Source organism: Trachypithecus francoisi, unplaced genomic scaffold (assembly GCF_009764315.1).
Source record: "Trachypithecus francoisi isolate TF-2019V2 unplaced genomic scaffold, Tfra_2.0 Lachesis_group6, whole genome shotgun sequence".
Taxonomy (NCBI): Eukaryota; Metazoa; Chordata; class Mammalia; order Primates; family Cercopithecidae; genus Trachypithecus; species Trachypithecus francoisi.
The window spans coordinates 42,192,484-42,210,915 of record NW_022681471.1 but is presented as its reverse complement, the minus strand read 5'-3'; the positions used below and the strand labels follow the sequence as shown (position 1 = coordinate 42,210,915).

Below are 18,432 nucleotides of genomic sequence, written 5' to 3'. Positions count from 1 at the left end.
GAAATAATTTACCCATTTTAGGACATTTTGTAAAAAGATAAATACCTTACAATTGGGGATGATCTATGGTAATATGAGTATTCACAGTAATACCGGAATAATGCATTTCTGCTTTCTAAAAACTTAAATTTTAAGAGGATATACCATATGTCATTTTTCCTCTAACACACTGGTGAGTTGGAGAACATCCTTTCTTTAAAATACTCTTTAGTGAGCCATCAGCAGATGGATGAAAAGATATCTCATTCAAGTACTTCAATCACCCACCTTAAACATTTAAATTATGCTGAGCTCTGACAGCCACAATGGCAGACAGGTTCTCAAATAAGTAATATATACAAACCAGGGAGAAGTACTAAGAGTTACCATCTTCCAAGAGCCAAATGTCCAGTGGCATTCAAAAAGATGACTAAAGTATAAGGTCAAGTTACTGTCAACATTAGCATTCAAGTGAAAGACGACCTACACTAAAGGTATTAAAATAACAAACAAAAGGTAAAAGCCAGGTTTTTTGCTTTCTATATCATATGTAATAGACCTGTTATAACTTGAGACAAGATTCTAATGCTCCATTTGGAAATTTTTCTCCAATTGTTCTTGACTAACCACTGATCAGGAAGACAAGAATTAGATGGGATTACTTTCTCACCAATTCTTTCATTACTCACATAAATACCAGTATCTTAAAATTTAAACCTTATCTTTAAGGATGAAATTCACCTCTTCATTTTTCAGTTTCTAACTTGGCATAGTCAACATCAGCAACCATTTTTTTGTTTTGTTTTGAGATGGAGTTTTGCTCTGCTGCCAGGCTGAGTGGAGTGGTGCGATCTCGGCTCACTACAACCTCCACCTCCCGGGGTCAAGCAATTCTCCTGCCTCGGCCTCCTAAGTAGCTGGGATTACAGGTGTGCACCACCATGCCTGGCTAATTTTTGTATTTTTAGTAGAGATGGGGTTTCACCATGTTGGTCAGGCTGGTCTCAAACTTCTGACCTCGTGAGCTACCCAGCTGAGCCTCCCAAAGTGCTGGGATTACAGGCGTGAGCCACCACGCCCAGCCTGTCTCTCTCTCTCTCTCTTTTTTTTTTTTAATACTTTAAGTTCTGGGTTACATGTGCAGAACGTGCAGGTCTGTTACATAGGTATACAGGTGCCATGGTGGTTTGCTGCACCCATCAATCCGTCACCTACATTAGGTATTTCTCCTAATGCTATCCCTCCCCTAGCCCTCTACTCCCTGACAGGCCTCCATGTGTGATGTTCCCCTCCCTGTGTCCATGTGTTCTCATTGTTCAACTCCCACTTATGAGTGAGAACATGCGGTGTTTGATTTTCTGTTCTTGTGTTAGTTTGCTGAGAATGATGGTTTCCAGCTTCATCCATGTCCCTACAAAGGACATGAACGCATCCTTTTTATGGCTGTATAGTATTCCATGGTGTAGATGTGCTATATTTTCTTTATCCAGTCTATCATTGATGGACATTTGGGTTGGCTTGAAGTCTTTGCTATTGGGAATAGTGTTGCAATAAACATATGTGTGCATGTGTCTTTATAGTAGAATGATTTATAATCTTTTCGGCATATACCCAGTAATGGGATGACTGGGTCAAATGGTATTTCTAGTTCTATATCCGTAAGGAATCGCCACACTGTCTTCCACAATGGTTGAACTAATTTACACTCCCAACAGTGTAAAAGCGTTCCTGTTTCTCCACATCCTCTCCAGGATCTGTTGTTTGCTGACTTTTTAATGATTGTCATCTTGTCTCTTCTTTGAAAAAAAACAAAAACAAAAAACTTTATTTTTTGATCACAGAAGTAGCATATGATCATAAATTAAGAAATTAGAAATACAGAAATGTATCAATCCTCTTCTATAACAATGGTTATACAAAGCATCTCTATGTAAGACAGGTCTTTTGGCAGCTTCAGAATGAAGTGAATCACAATGTAATATAGATAATAGCATGTTTTTAAAATACCATTATGGTTTCTGAATAAGGCAAAACTAAGTTGTATATTCTCTTCCTCAATGAATTCCATGAGAAACCTAAAAGTGTGAGTGAATTCATTTCCTATCAAAAACGCTAGAAATGAAAGTCATTTAAAAGTCTTTTACCTTCTACTTTCTTATTTATATACACACACCATTCTTATTATAACATAACCCCATCTGCTCAAGTAAACATTTAAAACTTAAAGTATAAATAGAAAAATAACACAAACTAAACACTATACTATGAAATATGTTGCAGGGCACTCAAACATATGGTGGGAGAAATTATATATTAATAGTTTCTTATAATGCCATGCTATCACTGATGACGGAATGATTAATTCAGAGCTTAGGTTGCTGGAGGACAAGCTGCATTTTACAAGGCAGCCTGAGGAGCAAAGATGCTCCAAAACAAGCATGGGTATGGACATGTAAAAGTGCACAGCACATTCAGGAAACAGGAAGTAGTCTGATAGTCTTGATAACTTTTGCTATGGGCTCTTTCAGATTTAACATTTCTTTGAATTTGAAGCACTGTGGACTATGTGTTCTCAAGAGCCCTCATAAGACGTAGAGCAGATACAGAATCATCTACACTCTCCCTGATCCTTACCTGCCCCTGGCAACATCCACTTTGGGAGTTGGGATTTCGGGGAAGTATGTGTGTCAAAGATGGGAGGGAGTGCTACTGTGTTTAGGACAGATGCCTGAAGATGGAAGTAGTCAGACTTTTAGTAGACAGAATAAAACTATTCATTAAAAATCTGGGACTCTAATTTCTCATTACAAATCCTCATCCAACATCGTTTATAAAGTACATGTGTATGGAATTAAAACAACTAAAATACCTAAAAGCAACATTTAATGGGGAAAGAACCTAGGAATTTAAGCATTTTAAAGTAGACAGAAACATAATAAACATTTAAGCATTTTAAAGTAGACAGAAACATAATAAACATCACTGAGCACAAGAGATTGGATCTTGTGTGCGATAACCACGTTGTACAGGGCAATGACTACGAGAACATTCAATACATATTATCTAAAAATAGGAACAAATTTTTTTCTTCACGCAACACAGAGGGAAGGAATAGGCAATTTCATTTTTAAATGTGCTATTAAAACATGTATGAGTTCCAAAAAGGACCTAATACATCAGCATAATCAGAGGTAGATCAAAATAGAAAAAGGGTTTTGAGTCTGTTGAGAGGAGCTGCTCAGTGAGAAAAAAATACAGAAAACCAGTTCATAGTAAGACAAAGATTGGATGTTTTGGGAAAATGCTTTTGCCATATGGTTTGAGGCCACCTACATACATTGAAAAAATACTACAAACTAGAAGAGAGCTCAAAATGAGATGAAATATTAATGGAAAGGTTTATCTGAAGGTAACCAGACAAAGCTTTTAAAGTAATTTTCCTAATTCTGAGAAACCTTTGCAGAAAAGTAAACACTCCATTTTTTCATGTCTGTAGACAGGAACAGGAAGTAACCATTTAATCTAGATGAATCCTCCCTGCCAACTAGCAGCCAATACTGTCAGGTCAACAGTAGCTCTAGGGAAATGTAGTTGCGTACAATCAGCAAAAGTACGAAAAGCAATGTAAATCTGAAAGGACACTCCCTATCTATTGATGTGAGCCAGAACAAATTAGAAATATGTTTGCAGGAGCAGAATACAATTAAGTGATACAACGAAAAAGGTGTATTTACTTAATACTATTTTACCTTAAACCCTATCTCGCCTGCCATATCAAGGCAAAATAGAGGTTACAAAAAAGTGTTAGACTCTGGCAATTTGCTCTTCTTTAGAATAAGATTATTTAAAAAGAGATTTATAGCAGTCAGCATTAACAAAATAACATCAATCTCTACCAATGCAATAATAATAATAAAACAGGGTACTCAACAAGGTTATTTATTGGAGGGGGGATATAGGAAAGAGAGAAGCCCTGTAACTTATTCTGTTCTTCTGCCATCAAATAATGATTGTTTCAACTGCATTCAGGTTTCTCAGCAATTTAGCTCAAAAATACAACTATATTCCTCATAACATCCAGCTAAAAATACCATAATTCCCCAGGATCTAGCAGCTTACAGAAGTACAGAAATGACGGTGTCTTCTTTTTATTTATTTATTTATTTATTTATTTTTTTTTTTATTATACTTTAAGTTCTAGGGTACATGTGCACAACGTGCAGGCTTGTTACATATGTATACTTATGCCATGTTGGTGTGCTGCACCCATCAACTCGTCAGCACCCATCAATTCATCATTTATATCAGTATAACCCCAATGCAATCCCTCCCTCCTCCCCCCTCCCCATAATAGGCCCCAGTGTGTGATGTTCCCTTCCCCAGTCCAGTCCAAGTGATCTCATGTTCAGTTCCACCTATGAGTGAGAACATGCGGGTTTGGTTTTCTCTCTTGTGATAGTTTGCTAAGAATGATGGTTTCCAGCTGCATCCATGTCCCTACAAAGGACGCAAACTCATCCTTTTGATGGCTGCATAGTATTCCATGGGTATATATGCTACATTTCTTAATCCAGTCTGTCACAGATGGACATTTGGGTTGATTCCAAGTCTTTGCTATTGTGAATAGTGCCGCAATAAACATACGTGTGCATGTGTCTTTGTAGTAGAGTAATTTATAATCCTTTGGGTATATACCCAGTAGTGGGATGGCTGGGTCATATGGTACATCTAGTTCTAGATCCTTGAGGAATCACCATACTGTTTTCCATAATGGTTGAACTAGTTTACAATCCCACCAACAGTGTAAAAGTGTTCCTATATCCAGAATCTACAAAGAACTCAAACAAATATACAAGAAAAAAACAAACAACCCCATCAAAAAGTGGGCAAAGGATATGAACAGACATTTCTCAAAAGAAGACATCCATACAGCCAACAGACACATGAAAAAATGCTCATCATCACTCGCCATCCGAGAAATGCAAATCAAAACCACAATGAGATACCATCTCACACCAGTCAGAATGGCAATCATTAGAAGTCAGGAAACAACAGGTGTGGAGAGGATGTGGAGAAATAGGAACACTTTTACACTGTTGACGGTGTCTTCTTTCCACCACCAGGTAAAAAACCTTTCACTTCCTATTTCAACAAAAAGAAGCTTTACATTTCATTTCTAAATCATATAAACTACAGATTCAATTCATAAAAACATACCTAATAAGGTTAAATCATGTAATAGGGATGCCATAATAAATACTGTACACTAGGTGGCATAAACAACAGAGATTTATTTCTCACTGTTATGGGGGATAGAAAGCCCAAGATTAAGATACTGGCAGAGTTCAGTTCCTGGTAAAGGCTCTCTTCCTTTACTAGGCTTTAAGGCTGCTATACGGCCACTTTGTACTCACATAGTCTCCTCTGAGTGTGTGCAGGGAGAGGGAGAGCACGAGCTCTCCAAGTGTCTCTTATAAGGACACTAATCCTATTGGATCAGGCCCCCATCTTCGTGACTTCACTAAACCTTAATTAATTTCTTGTAGGCCTTATCAAACAGTCACATTAGGGGTTAGGGCTTGGACATAGGAATGTAGAGGTTCGGGGGGTGGGTTCCAATTCAGTCCATTACAAATCCCTAATCCAAACTTTAGTACATAGTTTAAAGTGTATATAACAATGTATCTAAGCTCATTCACTGAAAGAGTCTTTAAGAGATAATCCATTTGCCTTTCATTTTACAGGTGAAATACAAAAAGAGATCCAGGCAGACAGTGCAGAATCACCAAATTGGTTAGTGTTAGAACCTGGCAAGTCCTCCAAATTTTCTTACTACTGGTTTAATATGGGGTTTTTTTCCCCACTACAGGGAAAAAAAAAAAAAATGTGAGTGGCAAACCTAGGTGTCTTCTAAAAGACCAAAGAATAGGAAAATTCTACGAATACTACATAGCACTACATATGTGAGCATAAGCACAAATCTCCTCTTCCTCCTGTTCCTCCCAGTAGGGGAGACAGAAAGATTAGCTGAAAAGATACCAGGACAAACTAGAAATGCTGCATCAGCCTGGAAACACTAGTCCTGATTTATGTTTCTACATTATCACATAAGAAGCCCACAGCAAAGTCTACCATTTTGTGCTTGATGGCTTCCCAACACTTTTTCTGATCTCCCTCAGCCTTCTCACTTCATTTTGTTCTGTTGTCTAGCTGGACTTCATCAAACCCAGGTACTCTGTTAAATACAAATTTCTTCCAAATCTAAATTTCCATTTATTATACCATTGGTTAACAACTCATCAGCTAGGTATTGATCTGATTATTTGATTAAGTAGTTCATATTATAGAATGAATGAGACTCCTCCAGATAATTTGAAATTCAAATTGAGAGGAATGGAGAGAAATAGGAGGGGGCTAATCTGAGGCAGGGTCGAGAAGTAAGATTCAGATGCATTTCTCATCCAACCATTTGCTGTAGATAAAATGCACTAAATCACCACTGTATCCTTATACCACACTCCTCCCTCCAACCTTTGTATAATAAATAGCCTGTATCCCATAGGGCTCAGGAAAATAAGGTCACACTGCTTAGATAGACAGCATAAATTAGTATAGGAGACCACAAATATCTGAAAGTGGGGATCAGGAATTACCAATCTTTCAATACTTTACTTTGCCTGGTGTTCCAAGAAATTCTATCATAGCAGCATTATATTCTCTTTCTCCCATTTATGTAATTCTAATTTAACTGGCAAATGCCAGAGGAAGGGATGCAGACTAAAGTCTTAACAGATGATTGGGAAGGTAGAATTTTTTGCTGTTGTTAATCAAGTGTAATCACCACAGACATACAATCAGCCAAAGCACAAGCATACTTTAAGGGATTAGCTTGATTCTGCCAATTTTTGAACTGAAAGAACCATTTCTTCCTTTAACGAGAGCAAATCAACAATTTTCAGCAAACAAACAAAAAAATTAGTCCCAGACTTGATATGCTGAAACAATCTTATAGTTTTTTAGAGCCATAAATTAGATGAGAAAGACTACCTTAATTGGAAAAAAATAGTATTTTTGCACATATTTTCTTAGTTTACACTGCAGTTGGGTATTAAATTTAATATATAGTAACATTTCAAGGGAAAAATAGCTGTGGGTTTTTTTTCCTGATAATAGGAACACACCACAAATCTCTATTACCTGAAAATCCAACTTAATTTTAAATGACATTTTGCTATAGATTTCAAAAATGAAGTAATTTCTATTTGGAAGTCCTATTCTGAACCCACTTGTTCAAAGGGCTTTAAGGTTTGAGACTTAGTCTTTACTATTAAAAAAATTAATTATTTTAGGCTGGGCACGGTGGCTCATGCCTGCAATCCCAGCACTTTGGGAGGCCAAGGCGGGCGGATCACGAGGTCAGGAGATCGAGACCATCCTGGTTAAAACGGTGAAACCCTGTCTCTACTAAAAATACAAAAAATTAGCAGGGCATGGTGGTGGGTGCCTGTAGTCCCAGCTATTTGGGAGGCTGAGGTGGGAGAATGGCATGAACCCGGGAGGCGGAGCTTGCAGTGAACCGAGATCATGCCAGTCACTCCAGCCTGGGCAGCAGAGCAAGACTCCTTCTCAAAAAAAAAAAAGAAAAAATTATTTTAATATGAAACAAATCAGGCAAAAAAGAGCTTCTATGAAGTCTTCCAATTCCTATGCTAAATGTTAAGCAAAACTAAGAATAACAGAAAAACTATGTCCAGAAATTTTAGAATGAATATTAATTGATACAGTCAACTCCTATTTTTTATGCCGTTAAAAACTTGAATGGAACTTTGTTTTGGTATTTCCATTTGACTGTGTATGCAGGATGGTCAGGGAATTCATAACACTTCAAACAAAACAATGAAAACAGTTAGGGGTTTCTTATTTGTCTTTATTTTCTTTTAGGTTTAGGGTTTACACGTGCTTGTTGTTACATGGGTATACTGCATACCGGTGAGGACTTGGTTTCTAGTGTACCCATTACCCAAATAGTGAACACTGAACTGGATAGGTAATTTTTCAACTCTCACTCCCCTCTCACTCTTCCACTTTTGGAGTCTCCGGTGTCTATTACTCTTTCCATCTTTATGTCCATGTGTACTCACTGTTTAGCTCCCATTTACAAGTGAGAATACATGGTATTTGGCTGTTTCTTAGTTAACTTAGGATAATGACCTCCAGCTCCATCCATGTTGTTGCAAAGGACACAATTCCATTCTTTTTTTTATGGCTGCACTGTATGTCATGGTGCATGACACACACATATTCTTTATCTAGTCAACTGTTGATGGACACTTACATTGGTTCCATGACTTTGCTATTGTGAATAGTGCTGCAATGAACACATGAGTACAGGTGTCTTTTTAATGTAATGATTTCTTTTCCTTTTGGCAGACACCCAGTAGTGGGATTGGTGGGTCAACCAGTAGTTCTATTTTTAGTTCTTAGTGAAATGGCCATCCTGTTTTCCACAAAAGTTGAACTAATTTACATACCCTCCAACAATGTATAAGCGTTCCCTTTTCTCCACATCCAAACCAACATCTGTTGTTTTTTGATTTTTTAATAGTAGCCATTCTGACTGGTGTGAGATGATACCTCAGTGTGGTTTCAATTTGCATTTCTCTGAGGATTTGCGATGTTGAATGTTTTTTCATGTGCTTGCTGGCTGCGTGTATGTCTTCTTTTGAGAAATTTCTGTTCATGTCCTTTGCCCAGCTTTTAACAGGTTTTTTCCCCTCTTGTTGAGTTGTCTGACTTCCTTGTAGATACTGGATGTTAGTCCTTTGTTAGAAGCATAATTTGCAAGTATTTTCTCCTGTTCTGTAGGTTCTCTGTTTACTCTGTTGATTATTTTGCTGTGCAGAAGCTTTTTAGTTTAAGTTTCATTTGTCTGTTTTTGTTGCATTTGCTTTTGGAGTTTTCATCATAAATTCTTCACCTAGGAAAATGTCCAGAAGAGTTTTTCCTAAGTTTTCCTCTAGGATTGTTATAGTTTCAGGTCTTACATTTAAGTATTTAATCCATCTTAACTTTTGTATATGGTGAGAGATAGGGGTCCAGTTTCATTCTCCTGCACATAGCTTGTCAATTTTCCTAGCACCATTTATTGAATAGGAACTCTTTCCCCATTGTTTATTTTTCTCTACTTTGTTGAAGATCAGTTGGTTGTAGGTATGTGGTTTTATATCCAGTTCACGATTGTGTTCCACTGATCTGTTTGTCTATTTTTGTACCAGTATAATGCTGTTTTAGTATTAGTTACTATAGCCTTATAGCGTAATTTGAAGTCAGGCGGTGTGATGACTCTCAACTTGGTCTTTTTGCTTTAAGATTGCTTTGGCTATTCGGGATCTTTTTTTGTTCCATGTGAAATTTAGGATTGTTTTTCCAATTCCATGAAAAATGACATTGGTAGTTTGATAGTGATTGTGTGGAATCTGTAGATTGCTTTGGGCAGTATGGTCATTTTAACAATATTGATTCTTCTAGTCCATTAGCATGGGATGTTTTTCCATTTGTTAATATCATCTATGATTTTTCATCAGTGTTTTGTAGTTCTCCTTACAGAGATCTTTTGCCTACTTGGTTAAATGTATTCCTATATATTTTATTTTTTGAGTGGCTATTTTAAATAGGATTGACTTCTTTATTTGGTTCTCAGCTTGAACACTATGTATAGAAATGCTGATTTCTGTACACTGATTTTGTATCCTGAAACTTAACTGAAGTCACTTACGAAGTCTAGGAGTCTTCAAGGAGTCATTTGTGTTTTCTAGGTATACAATCATGTCATCGACGAACAGAGATAATTTGACTTTCTTTTTCCAGTTTGTATGCCATTTCTTTCTCTTGCCTGATTGCTCTCGCTAGTACTTCAGTACTATGTTGAATAGGAGTGATGAGTGGACATCGTTGTTCTTGTTCTTAGGGGGAATGTTTTCAAATTTTCCCTATTCAGTATAATGTTGGTTGTGGGTCTGTCATAGATGGCTTTTGTTACTTTGAGATTATGTACCTTCGATGCCTTATTTGCTGAGGGTTTTTATCATGAAGTGATGTTGTTACTTGTTCTGGGTTTTGTACCTATATATTCCCACTACCAGCTAATGACCTACTTCTACCATCTTGTCTTCCCCAGAACCCATCACTCAATTAGCAGAAATAGAGTAGAAGGAAAGTAAATATACTGATTGATTTAAACATAAATATTAAAAGAGCTAGAAAACTATCCATCTTCTTCATTCCAGGTTTTTATGTTGTTTTCCACTCCAAAGACATCTGATGCTAGCTTAATAAGTAAGACTTGCAGTAAAACTGTGATGTATTTGTTTTTCACATGTTTTCTGGATTTAGAAAGGTAACTGTTAATGAATTTCAGATCCTTATATTGGATTACTCACTCTCATGAAAGAAAAGAGCTGGAAAGACAGCTTTATAGCAAGCCCTCCTCACTGTAGCGAGAAGAAAGGCAAGATCGAGGAGTAAGTCACCAACAACTTGAGACCATATTTTGTGTCAGGGCTGTGTATGTTGCTTTTGCTTCTGCCGCCCCTTCCTTTACCGTTCAGAAAACAGTTCTGCCTCTTGAGAACCTCTACTAGGAAATATTCAAGAGGTTGATGCATTTTTAGATGAAACTGATATCCTTGCCTCCAAAGTGCTTCTTTTTAAAAACCAACTTTATTAAAATATAGTTTACATATAATAAAAGCACCCATTTTAAGTGTAAAGTTTAATGAATTTTGGCAAACGTATACATATATGTAACCTAAACCACGACCAGGGTATAAAATATTTCCATCATCCCAAAGATTTCCCTTGCATCACTTTGCAATCAATCCCATCCCCACAGTCCTGGACCCTGGGGCAAACACTAACCTGCTGTCACTATAGTTTTGCATTTTGTAGAATTTCATATAAATGGTATCATCCAATATACAATCTTTTGTGTCAAACTTCACTTAGCATAATGCTTCCGATATTCATTTATGTTGTCTTTTTTTTATTGCTGATTAATATACCATTGAATGGATATATCAGTTTTTTTTCTACTCAACTGTTGATGGCTTCTAGGGTTGCTTCCACTTTGGGCCTATTATAAATAAAGGCACCATGAAACTTGTGTTCAAGGCCTTTTTAAAAAGTAGCTTTGTTGAGTATAATTTATATAAACAGAACTGCACATATTTAAAGTGTACAATTTGATGAGTTAGCACAACTGCAACTTTATAACTGTTGAACAAATCCCCATTCTTCCTTCCCCCAACCCCTGGTAACCATGAATATAGTCTACACTTCTATTTGTTTGACTAGTATATATCTCATAAAAGTGGAAATATGCGGTATTTGTCCTTCTGTGACTGGCTTATTTCACTTAGCATAATGTTCTTTAGGTTGAGCCACTTGTTGCAAACAACAACTACTACAATAATTTCCTTCTTTTTAAAGGCTAGATAATATTCTGTTGTACGTATATACCACATATTCTTTATCATTTGTCTATTAATAGATACTTGGGTTGTTCTCTATCTTGGCTACTGTGAATAATGCTGCAATGAACATGGGATCTGAGATAATCTCTTCAAGATCCTGATTTCAATTCTTTTGGATATATACCCAAAAGTAGGATTGCTTTATGGTAGTTTTATCTTACATTTTTAGGAACTTCAGTGCTGTTTTACGTAGCTGCTGCACCATTTTACCTTCCCACCAGCAGTGTACAAAAGTTCCAATTTTTCTAGCCTCACAGTTTGAGTTGGGAAGAATTCTATCCTCCTCTATTTTCTATGAGTTTGGTTTATTTGTTCCTTAAATATTTGATAGACTTTACCATTGAATTCATTGGACACTAGAGTTTTAATTATGGGATGTTTTTAAACTACAAATTTAACTCATTTAATAGACATAAGGCTATTCAGATTTTCTAGTATTTCTGAGTCACTCTGTTAAATCGTGTCTTTCAAGGAATTTTTCCATTTCATCTAAGTTGTAGAATTTATTGACATAAAGTCATTCAGAATATTCCCATATCATCCTTTTAATGTCTGTAGGATCTGTATGTCTATTCTTTCACTGTAGTATTGGTAATTTGTTTTAATTTGTGACTTTTCTCTCTTTTTAATCTTTACAATTTTACTGGTCTTTTTAAAGAGCAGGTTTTTGCTTTTATTGATTTTCCCCATTTTTTGTTTTCTATTTTCCTGATTTCTACACTTCTATTATTTCTGTTACTTAATTGGGGTTTAATTTGCTCTTTTTCTAGCCTCTTAAGGTAGAAGCTTATTGATTTCAATCTTCCTTCTTGAAAAGCTATAACTTTCCCTCTCAGCACTGTTAGTTGCAGCTCATAAATTTTAATATGTTATCTTTTCATTATCATTCAGTTCAAAATACTTTTAATTGCCCTTATGATTTCTTCCTTGACCTATGATTTATTTAGGGGTATAATTTTATATAATTTCCTAATGTTTGGGAATTTTACAGACACCTTTTTGTCACTGATTTCTAATTTAATTCCATTTGAGTCAGATAACATACTGCATATTACCTCAGTTCTTCTAAATATATTGAAGGCTTGTTTTATGACTCAGAATATGGTCTATCTTAGTGATATACCTTGTGAATTTGAAAAGAAAATGTATTCTCTTAGTGAATATACCTTGTGAATTTGAAAAGAAAATGTATTCTGGTAATGTTAGGTCCAGTGTTTTATAAGTGTCAATTAGGTCCAGTTGGTTGGTAGTATTGGTCATGTTTTCTATCTCCTCACTGATTTTTGTCTACTTGCTCTAACAATTACTGAATTAATAATGCTGAAATATCCAACTCTAATTGTAGTTTTGTCTACTTATCCTTTTATGTGTATTTTTTTTTCTTTCATGTATTTTGAGGATCTGTTAGGTACATACACATTTAGTATATTTTGTCTTCTTGAGTTAACCACTTTATCATTATGACATGGCCCTCATTCCTGCTAACAGTGCCTATCCTGAAGTCCAATTCATCTCTTATTGGCATAGTAACTCTAGCATTCTTATGAATGTTTGTATATCTTTTTCTGTCTTTTTGCTTTTAACATACCTGTCTTTATCCTTAAAGTGGATTTCTTATATACAGTATATGGTTAGGTCTTGCATTTTTTATGCAGCCTTTTAACTGAAGTGGTTAGACTACTTACATTTAATATAACTGCTGACAGAGTTGGGTTTAAGTCTACCATCTTTATATCTAATATTTGTTTTCTGTATTTCCCATTTGTTCTCCACTTCTCTTTTACTGTCTTTAAAATTAAATGAGTATACTTTAGTATTTAATTTTATCACCATTATTAGCTTATTAGTTATGCCCTTTTAAGTAATTTTTCTAGGTTGTATCGATGCATCTTTATGTTATTGCAAGCTACTTTCAGCTAATATTATATCACTAAAAAAGCAATGTAAAGACCTTAACAGTATGCGTCCATTTCACCCCTCCCATACTTTGAGGCTACTGTTATACCTTTAACTTCTATATACCATATAAACCTATAATAGATTATTAATTTTCCTTTAAATGATAACTTTTAAAGAAATTTTTTAATAAGGGGAAAATGTCTTTTATATTTACCCTACACTTGCCACACTTATCTGGCACTCTTCATTACTTTGTAGAGATCCAAGTTTCCATCTGTTATCATTTTCCTTCAGCCTGGACAGTTGCCTTTAAATTTCTTGCAGTTAAGGTTTGCTAGTGATAATTCTTTTCATTTTTGTCTGAAAAATATATATATTTCACCTTCATTTCTTTTTGTCTTCATTTTTAAAGGGTATTTTCATTGGAATCAAATTTGAGATTGGCAGTATTTTTTTTTTCCAGCACTTTAAAGATGTCATTCCATTGTCTTCTGGAAGCTTCCATTGTTTCTAATGAGAAGTATACAGTTCTTCTCTTTGTTCCTCTGTAATGTGTCCTTCTTTTTCCTAGTGGCTTTCAAAATGCTCTACCACTAGTTTTCAACAATTTAATTATAATTGCTTTAGTGTGGTTTTTCTGTTTTGGATACATTGAGCTTGTTGGATTTATGGATTTACATTTTCACCATATTTGGAAAATTTCTAGCCATTATTTCTTCAATTTTTTTTTCTGCCTATTTCTCGCTCTCCTTTCCTTATGGGACTCCAGTTGCAAGTATGTTAATCTGCTTGATATGGTCTCACAGTTCACTGAGACTTTTTTCCTTCCATTTTTTCTATTCTGTTTCATACTGGATAATTTCTACTGTTATGTATACAAATTCACTGATATTTTCCTCTGCAGCATCTAATTTGCTATTCATTTCATCAATGAATTTTTCATTTCTTATAATATACTTTTCAGCTCCAGAAGTTCCATTTGGTTCTTTATATGTCTTCCATTTCTTTACTCACTATATTCATGTTTTTCTTTCAATCCTTCAACACACTTTAATAGCTGTTTTAAAGTCCTTGTCTGCTAATTCTATAACCATCATTTCTGGCTCTGTTTCCACTGACTGGCTTCCTCCTGGTTATGGGTCACACTGTAGTGCCTCTTGAAATGTCTAGTAATTTTTTGTATGCCAGATATTATAATCATCATATTGTTGAGTGTTTGGAATTTGCTGTCCTCCCTTCAAACAGTGTTGAAGTTTGTTTTGTCATGCAGTTAAATCATTTGTGGATAATTATTTAAAGTCCTTTACTTTAAAGTAGCCTTTACTACTAAAGTATGATCCTTCTGGGGTCTCTATGGAATGCCCTGGGTGTTCAACAAGGGCTCACAACTCTTGCTGTAGGAACTCATGTCTCTCAGGTCTGTATGAGCTCTGGTAAGTTTTCAGCTTATAGCTCCCGAGCAGTTGTTTTCTGCCCAGCCTCATAGTGTTGCCCTTGATACATGCACATATTCATATTCAGTCAGAGATAAAGGGAATATCTATGCAGATTTCTGGAGCTATGTCTCTGAGTAGCTTCCCCTCTCCAGTACTCTGCTCCATAAATTTCTGCCACTTAGGCCTCCCTGAGTTCCTATCTCTGTCTCACCAATTCAGCAAGATTGCAATTCTGCTTGGGTTCCCCCTCACAATGCTGTGGTCTAGAAACTGCCTGCTGACAAAAAGTCAGGGTGATGGTAGAGCTCACTTCGTCTGTTCCCTTTCTCTCAATGACCACAGTCCTGTGCTGTCTGTTGCCTGACGTCTAAAAACAGTTGTTTCGTGTATTTTGTCTGGTTTCTAGTTGTTTATGGGAGATGTGAGGTGGAAAGGAGCAAGTCTTGCACCAGTTACTTCTTCGGGGACAAAAGTAAAGTCTCAAAGCACTTTAACCCTAAGTCACATTAAGGTTCAAACTCTGTGGTACGTTTCACATATTAAATGTGAAACTATTGGTTAAAACTCTGTGGTAGGTTTTACATATTAAATGTGGGAAAACCTATCACAAATAAGAGAAGACTAGTGCCAGCAGAAAAATGGTTCAGGAACATCATTCTGAGCAAACTATCGCAAGGACAAAAAACCAAACACCGCACGTTCTCACTCATAGATGGGAATTGAACAATGAGAACACTTGGACACAGGATGAGGAACATCACACACCGGGGCCTGTCATGGGGAGGGGGGAAGGGGGAGGGATGGCATTAGGAGATACACCTAATGTAAATGATGAGTTAATGGGTGCAGCACACCAACATGGCACATGTATACATATGTAACAAACCTGCACATTGTGCACATGTACCCTAGAACTTAAAGTATAATAATAATAAAAAAGAAAAATGGTTCAGGAAGTAAAAAGCAAAAGGGACAGATCTCTTCAGCTTTGACAGGTGGTGAACTCTTAGAAGAATATGAAATGACTCAACCAATTTCAGGGGCACACACTACTCAGAACCCAAAGGTTAGACAAGTCACTCTTAAAAAATTTCATACTGAGAACTCTAAAGTCCAAAGTAATGAAATTTTAAAAAATTTAAAGCAGTCAGGTAGAAACTGAACTTGACAAACATGTCAGTTACCAGTCACGCTGATATTTCCTTCTTTAAGCCCATGCCAAAAATAGCTCACTCCTCTTATACTCCCTCCATGAGTTTAAAAAAAGTGCAATCTGAACGACCTTATTCATAACTCCTAAAAAATCTTGAGGAAGTCATTAATAATCATGCATTATGTCTAATGTATGTGTACTCTGTTATTGCTATTTTTAAAGGCCCATTTTTTCAGCTATGTTGATGTAAACAGTCTTACAGCACAGCTATTTACCTCACTACTGTCCTAGAAAACACTAAATTTATCATAGTCTTACCAGTACAAATCTTGTAATAACAATGCCATATCTATAGAAGGACAGTCACCTAAGGACAGGAACCCTACATTAAGGAAACCAGATATGAAAATTTCTTTTATGATGGAACAAATAGAAAAAATAATGTGATATGTATCATTAAATTATCAAAAATTATTTTTAAAAAATTCCTCACTAACATATCAGACAAAGCTTTGATAGTTAAATGTTCAGAAAGTAAACTGAGCTAGCATCTAATCTGGGAGACACAAAACTAAGTTTCCACAAAAAAATTAGGATAGCAGTAAGTAAGCCAATGTCAAGCCTATGAGAAAAGCCAAATTTGTGAAAGACACTGGCTGAGAAACTGAGATAATAAGGCAGTGAAATAAGGATAATTGCTTACCTATAAAGGAGACTTCCTGCTTCACACATCTCTTTAGGCAATCCTAAATAACTGCCCACTTCAAAGCCTATAACTCTGTAAACAAATGAAACAGAAGCTAAACAAAGGGACCAAACTCCCTAGGAAGATAAGAAAGAACACAGTAGCCACCAATAAGCACCAGTACAACAACTTCCTACGTATATTTAAATACTTTGGTTTAAAAAGCCTCCAGCTGAACTGCTAGGTACATGAAGAAGACAAATTAGCCAAAGGTGGTGTATATGGTCTGGAAATGGCAGTGACCCACTCAGCTTATCACATCAATACAATAAAGCAAAATTTGCCACCTGAGCTATTGAACATACTCATCATCCCTAAAAGCTAATTTTTCTCTAGAGTTCCACCCTGTCCTCTTCTTTCACCAGCAAGAACGATACCCCAAACCACTGCTTCTTAGATAAATCCCACAGATAAATGTACATTTACATGTATAAATGAACTTCATACTCGATCCAGAATTTCTACATAGCTGCAGAACCAAAGACCAAAGAAAATATAATTTCCCATAGCGACTACTTCTCACACTCTTTCTTGGCATTAAACACTAACCAAATATCCAGCTAAAGATAAAGATATCTGGATTATCTATATGTGTCTCTGTTGAATATTACTAGATTGATTAAAAAAAAAAAAAAAACCTTTGTACTTGAAAAGAAACTTTCACTGACTAGTTTCATCCTTTCAAACTTGCCCAGATTCTGTCTTTATTCTGCCAATGCAAACATACCACAGAAACACCTCTGTTTCAAAAAAAATGAAACTGAATAATGAAAAAACTATTGCAATTAGTTATTTAATAAACAGTTAATCAGTTAAATCCAAATTGTTGTCTACAGGAACACATTTGTGATTCTGTAATCTAGGACAGTAAAATTGCCAAATGATTGCTTTACTTAAAATAGTTTTCATATTGGACTACAGAATTATATAATACATGTAAGGGTCTAACCCAACACGTGATTCAATAAAAGGTAGCTCTCTTCCCCCCCCCCCCAATCTGTCTGGGAATATCCATTTGATTAGATAAAGCTGGATTAAAAAGTTTTAAAAGAAACAAATGTAGTTTTATTCTTTTGGAAGTACACTGACACCTACCCATCCCCCTCCTTCTCTATAAAGCAGTACTTTAATAAATGAGGTAAATAATAGATGAGAGTAGCTGGTTATGAATATATCAACTTTGTGTATGTAAATAAAAGTTCTTTTATACCTAGAATGAAGCTGATCTTCAGTCCATCCAGCCCACATGAATGATCAGTTCCAAATATGGAAAAAATATGATTGAAAACAAACCAAGTTTCTACTGCTGAAAATTTTTTGAAATAATTTCAAAGCATATAAGGAAAACTAATTTTATCTGAAAATAAGATAAAACCCTTCATTTTAAAATTAAAATTGTATAAAAGGCAGATATAAAAGGTCATTTTTCAAATTATCATGAAAATAAATATGTGTATATGTGTGCATATATGCACAAACACTACTAAAAACTATTTTTATTGAATATTTACTATATATCAGGCCTTTTAAAAATAAGTACTTATATGTAATAACTCTTTGAAATGCTTATAACAACCCTATGAGGTAGATACTATTATTATTCCCTATTTTAAAGATAGGGAAACTGAGAATTAGAGAGTGCCATTAACTTGTCAGTGGTCACATAGCTGCTAAGTGGTAGGGCCAAGA

The 18,432-nt window shown here is 35.6% G+C and overlaps 1 protein-coding gene across 2 annotated transcripts in view; it reads right to left on the bottom strand.

The window, feature by feature from the left end:
- Nucleotides 1-18,432, bottom strand: part of AMMECR1 (AMMECR nuclear protein 1) — a 133,381-nt gene that overhangs the window by 71,076 nt on the left and 43,873 nt on the right. The window lies entirely within an intron of this gene.